Below are 6,283 nucleotides of genomic sequence, written 5' to 3' on the forward strand. Positions count from 1 at the left end.
GACTTTGACATTGTACTGGAGATATTACTTTTATAATAATAAATGATACAGACATTGTCATAAAAGCAGTTTCTTGGGACTGGCTTAGTTAGAAAAATGGATTCATTTTAACAAGATGACTACAGAATTTGTATGTCTTGCTCAGTCCAGGATGGACCATAAATGTTTAATGCTTAGAACACTGGCCTTTTTCCAGAATGCCAGCCAAATTAAATTGAGGACTGGTGTGTATTCAGAATCTTGATTTGCTTCACCCTTCCCCTTTGCCTCCAATTAGATGAGCGATAAGGAAAAGGAGGAATGGTGCTCTTCATTCACCCTCTTCTTTACTGTTTCACTGGGTTCTCTGCTCCCTAGTCTTCACTGCTGCTCTAACTGGAGGAGAATTGGAATGGTGAACCAAATTAACACACAGCATGTTGGCTCACCCTATGCAGTAGAGTTTTTGTGAAATCCACCCACACAAAGCTATAATAATCACTTAAAAGCAACCAGCAAAGTGGGGATGGAGGGTGGGAGGAAAGGTAGGTTTGTGTTGTTCTCCTCCCCCCCCCCCCATTTTTTTTTCAGTTATCTTTAAACAAAACCTACAACGGTGGAGACATTTTATCAAAGGTATTGTTTGTTTGCTTTTAACTTTGAAAATGTCAAGGCTGGTCTTTCCTGGTTTCATGGTGGACTCATTGGGGATCCCAGAATTGTATATTGGGAGTTTTCTTGGCTCTTAACTGAAAGTGGTAGGCTGTTGAATCCTTAACAAAGAGATCTTTTCACTTAAGTGTTTGAAATAAATAGTTGTGAATAAAGCTGAACAAAAATGTCTGAATAAAAACCACTTACCCGCTCATTTAAAAAGGCAAATCTTCCTTGGTACTTTTAATTCTGTAATCCTAGCAGCTCATCCACAGAGTCTTCCGGGGTAAGCAAGGCTTGAATTCCTGAGATAAATCAGTAGGGAAGAGGAAAAACCTTTTAAAAGCAAAACCGTTTAGGTCCCTTCATACATGACTGGGAACAAGCCCAGTTCACTCCTTCCTCCCTCTTCTAGGTTATGTTTAAGAACTTAACAAAGGATATAAAGAGTGTGTTGGGCCTTCCGTGGGCCTGTACACCTGTGTAAATGTCACCCTAACTGAGGTATTAAAAGTACTGATAAAAACAGAAAATGGCACAACAGGAATCCGATCTCCTGGAAGAAATGTAATGGGAGCAGAAAATGGTATGAATACGTAATGCAAACTATTCTTCTGGCAATCTTTGTGCTCCTCTTTGCTTTGTCCTGTGAAGGTTTGATGGCAGGCGGCAGCAGACTGCCCCCTGGCTGAGGTATGTGGGGCACTCCTGAAACCTGGGATAGCCAGTGGCCTTTCTAAAATGGCAAAAAGCCTTCAGAGAACTTGCCAAATAACACCCACGTGACAGATGTAAAATTAGAAAATTTAAAAGGAATTGAACACAGCTTTTGATGTCTGACTGTGCTAGTGTTACAGCCCACAGCATCAGGAGAAAGACAAGCTAACATTGGCAATGGATTAATTTTAATCAAATAAGCAGACATTTCTGCTTAATGCTGACAAGCTGAAATAGGATATTTGATCAAAAAAGCAGCAGTGGTTCAGTCTGTCTCCTTCTCGACTAAAATTGCAAAGCATCAAAATAAGCACATTCAACATAAGTTGAATTTGGTTTAGAGAGGGTGAAGGGTGTTTATCATATACAGCTGAGCATTAGTCATCTGAGGCAAAAGCTGCAGTTTTTTCTCTTTTCAGCCTCTCAGCAATAACCCACAAAAAATCTGATAAATATTGGATTATACCACAGGGCAACTGTTCATACCTTTAATAAGCTCTGTTTCCCTGTTTTTTCCCCACATCCACCTTCCGAATAAATGCCCTGTCACAAAAACAGAACTACCAGTTAAAATTATGGCTTGCATTCCACTTCTGTTTCTGTAACTAACAAGATGAAGTCCCCATAAGTACCATATACTTTAGAGAGCTCTCTGACCTACAGAGAGCCCACAGAGAGGACAACAACACAATTCTACCAGGCTCAGGAAAGTCAGAGGTTCACTGCAGAATCCAGGACTTTTAAACAGGGTTAAGGTCACTGGCTGCTGGTCATGTTTGATTAAATGATAAAATAAAACATGGATTTAAATCTTTTCACATAGACAAAGGTTGAGCTCTGCGATTTTATATCACACGTTCTGGAGTCTTACTGAATGAACTCTGAATGTTTTTAAGGGCAAGTGATTAAGACTGTTCTGGCTGAACAGTACAGATTTATGATCATGATGTAATTTATAAAAATTCCAATGAAATCAGGGCACATTCAAGCTGTATTAACAAAGATATAGCACTAGCTTCCCCTTCTGGCCAAAGGGAGCAGCATCAGTCTTTCAATGCCGGCACAGCCCCAATAAAGACAGAGTGAACTGGATTTTATTTCTTCATGTACATCATCATTCTTCCTACCTTTCACCCCATTCCCTCTTATTATTGTTCACACCTATTTATTGTATCTTGTGTTGGCCCAGGAGATCTTGGTTTCCTAACCTGGTGAACATGTCAATAAACTCATCATTTTTCCTAACTCCAGGGCTGGATTTGTTATTGTATGGACCAGTTCTTCTGCAAGTTAAATCTAGCAGCTTGGCATTTGAAAAGAAGTGTGGTGTGCTCACTGCATGGAAGAAGGCAAGACACACGATAAGGGTTTTAACTAGGCTGCAGCTTTATTAGTTAAATTGTATCCAAGGTTCTTGTTGAGAGACAGCCCTGTCACTTGCACCCCATTGATTCTTTGACAATTTGTGGGGGCTTCCACTGCAGGGGGAGTCCATCACCTTAGGAGGGTCTCTGGGCTTTTTCACTCCCCTGCTAGCATCTCTCCCCCTTTTAGGGGGTTGAGGTCAGAGGGGACCTTGACCCTCAGCTTGCACCGCCACCAAGTACATAGGCTGGGTGTCTCCTGGCCTCTGGTTTGCACTTTCCCCCAGGAGGTTAGACATAATGTCCTAATGAGATGGGGATGCCTTGGGATGCCTGCTACATTATCTGTTTGTTTGTATCTGGAGTCCAAATCATTGAGTTCCTGCATTGGGAACCTGCCACAAGTAGGTACCAGCATCAGGTGGGCTGCCTCCATCCCCATGTCCCTGCAACAAGTTACCTAGAAATTCAGCCAACCCACTACTGAGATCATCCAGGAACAAATCTGCACCTGTATCAGAAAAAGTTCAGGTACAGGCTGGGCAGCTGATAACCAAGCTACCTCAGGACTAGTACTTTCCAGTTGGCCCCCCTCCAGGCCTTATCCACATTTTTTGTGGGTGGATTGCAGTCTGCCAAACCCTGCAGATTAGTATCTCCAACTATATTATCCCCATGCTAGGAAACATGTCCAGCAGCCATCCAATATCCTGCTTAGCCTTCCAAATCAGTTGGAGCCTGGAGCACGTTCCCAGGTCATTCTTCCCTAGGGGGATAATAATTTGTGGTGCATCCTTACAGGGCACCAGTCAATGCAAAAGAGGCATGAGCTGATCCCACTATATGCCCTGTCTTCTGTGCCAAGATTAAATCACATCCAGCCTGAAGACCAGCTGCAAGCCCTTTGCTGAATTACATGCTCATTTGTAAGTCCAGTGCACAATGCTGCACCCACAAATCCATATCACCAGCTGTAGACATGCTCCAGCACATTCTATATGATAGACAGGGAAGGAAGCAGACATGATTAAAACCTGTGGTGCTTATGGACCACCACCATGTCAGCCTCCTTTCAGACAGCTGCACATACGACTTACAGGCCCTTGATCACTTGTGCCCTATAGCCTGGATCTCTGGTGTGCCAAAACCCAACTGGGTAGCTGCTCTTGCAGCTACTATATGAAACTGATGTGTATTCCAACCTACTTGCCAGGCTGTTGATCTGTGTCTCAGACTTTAGGGGGCTTTCTCATGATGGCATCTTTGTGGTCCTATGACCATACAACTAATGTTGAATGAAGTAGTGGAAGAACAGAGAAATGTCCAGCTAGGCCAGAGAAGATAGTGAGAATCCCACTGGTGATTGGATTGATTTAAAATAAGGGAGATAATTATTTTCTCATAAGGAAAATACTAAGTTCAGTAATTTCCAACACACTCACTTTCCTCCCACCCCTTGGCCTTGCAAATGGAAGAAAAGCTAGGGTGTGTGGGTAAAGCAGCCAAGGGAGAATCTCAGGCTTTTCAGTTTTCCATTATAAACAGGTATCACACATTCTTGTCTTTTTTCACAGGGGGACAGCATGTTGGTGAATGAGTGAGTTGTTGTGGGGGTGAAGTGGTCAGGGGAAGGTAGAAATCCCACTGTTTGGAGTCTAATTGAGGGTTGTTTAGCAGCGCTCAGGACAGGTGACAGGATAGTATGCTCTCTTCACCCTACCTGCTCCTCTTTGTGGCTGTTCCTATGAGAGATGCTGGCCAGGACTAGAATGTAATAGCAGAACAGTACGGGGGGTGGAGGGAAAGGGCTGTGGGTGTTGGGGTGTCTGGGTATAGGTTGTCTATATGTGTGTGTATAGGGAAGTCTGTGGGTGTTGGGAGGGGTGCGTGTGGAGGTGTCCGTTGGGAGAGGTGAGTGTATATACAGGAAGGGGTGTAGGAGCATGTGTGTATGGGGGATGTCTGTGTGTGCTAGGAGGTGTGTCTGTTGGGGGACTGAGACAGTTATGTGAGTGGTGGGGTGTCTGGGGGTGTAGGGAGAGGTGTGTGTACAGGAGGTGGCTGGGGGATGTCTCTTGGGGGTATAGGGAGAGGTGTGTGTGTGTACAGGGGGTGTCTCTTGGGGGGGGTATAGGGAGAGGGGTGTGTGTGTACACACGGGGAGTCTGGAGCTGTAGGGAGAGGGGTGTGTGTGTACTAGGGGGGGTATAGGGAGAGGGTTGTGCAGTGGTGAGCTGGAACCGGTTCTTAAATTTAGAAGCCCGTTTAGAACCGGTTGTTCCTGGAGGAACAACTAGTTCCAAAAGGGCTTTTAAATTTAATAAAAGCTCTAGCAGCTCCCTACCCTTACTCCGGCCCCAGCTCACCTTACTCCGGCGCCTCTTCTGAATGCTCCTCCGGCTTCTCCTCCACCTCCCCAGCTACCCGTGAATCAGCTGTTCGCGTGGGAAGCCTGGGAGGGCTGAGAAGAAAGCAGTGGCTTCCTGCAGGTGAGTTTGAGCTGGGGCCGAGGCTGGAGGGCGGGGGCACCAGCGGGAGGAGGGCTCCAGGCACCGCGCCGCCCAGCGAGGTCGCGGCCGGACCCTGGGGCAGGGCGGCGCGGCTCCTGGCCCCCAGGGTCCAGCTGCGACCTCACCGGGCAGGGCAGGGCGGCTCCTGCCCGGCCCCGGTCCTGCCGCGAGCTCGGCCGGGCGGCGTGGCTCCTGCCCCGCCCCGGGTCCTGCCCGGCGGCGCAGGTCCGTCCGGGCGGCGCAGTTCCTGCCCCGGCCCCTGGGGTCCGTCCGGCGGCGCGGTTCCTGCCCCGGCCCCCGGGGTCCGGCCCCTGCCCCCGGGGTCTGGCCCTGACGTGGGCCGGGTGGCTCCGGTCCCAGCCCCAGCCCAGCTGGGCCCCCACCTCCAGGCAGCAGGGTAAGGGAGCAGGGAGCGGGTGTTGGAAGAGGGCAGGGGAGTTGGGGGGGGGTGGATTAGTGTCGGAGCGGTCCGAGGGCCGGGACCAGGGGTGTTGACCGGGGGCACGGGGCCCGGGGGGGCAGTCAGGAAGGAGCAGGGGTTGGATGGGGTGGTGGGGGCAGTTAGGGGTAGGGTTCCAGGGACAGTCGGGACAGAGGGAAGGGGTGGTTGGATGGGGCAGGGGTCCTGGGGTGCCATCAGGAATGAGAGAAGGGGTTGGATGGGGTGGCAAGGGGCAGTCAGGGGACAGGGAAGGGGGGTGGATAGGGCACGGCTCCCGGAGGGGGGCTGTCGATGAACATGGGGGGGTTGGATGGGGCATGACCCCCCTGGGGGGGGGCATGACCCCCTCCTGGGGTGAGGAGGAGGGAACCGGTTGTTAGTATTTTGGCAGCTCATCATTGGGTGGGTGTGTGGGTGTGTGTGTGTACACACACAGGGAGTCTGGAGCTGTAGGGAGAGGGGTGTGTGTACAGGGGGTGTTGGGGGACATGGGAGAGGGCAGGGACAGCGGTCTCTGCGTGTGGTGGGGGGATTGTTCTGTTCTTTGCGCACACGAGCTCTAGAAACCTGCAAACATTGTTCCCTAATGAGCTCTAGGCATGCGCAATGCGCAACAC

The sequence above is a fragment of the Mauremys reevesii genome, linkage group 5 (genome assembly GCF_016161935.1).
Source record: "Mauremys reevesii isolate NIE-2019 linkage group 5, ASM1616193v1, whole genome shotgun sequence".
NCBI lineage: Eukaryota > Metazoa > Chordata > Testudines > Geoemydidae > Mauremys > Mauremys reevesii.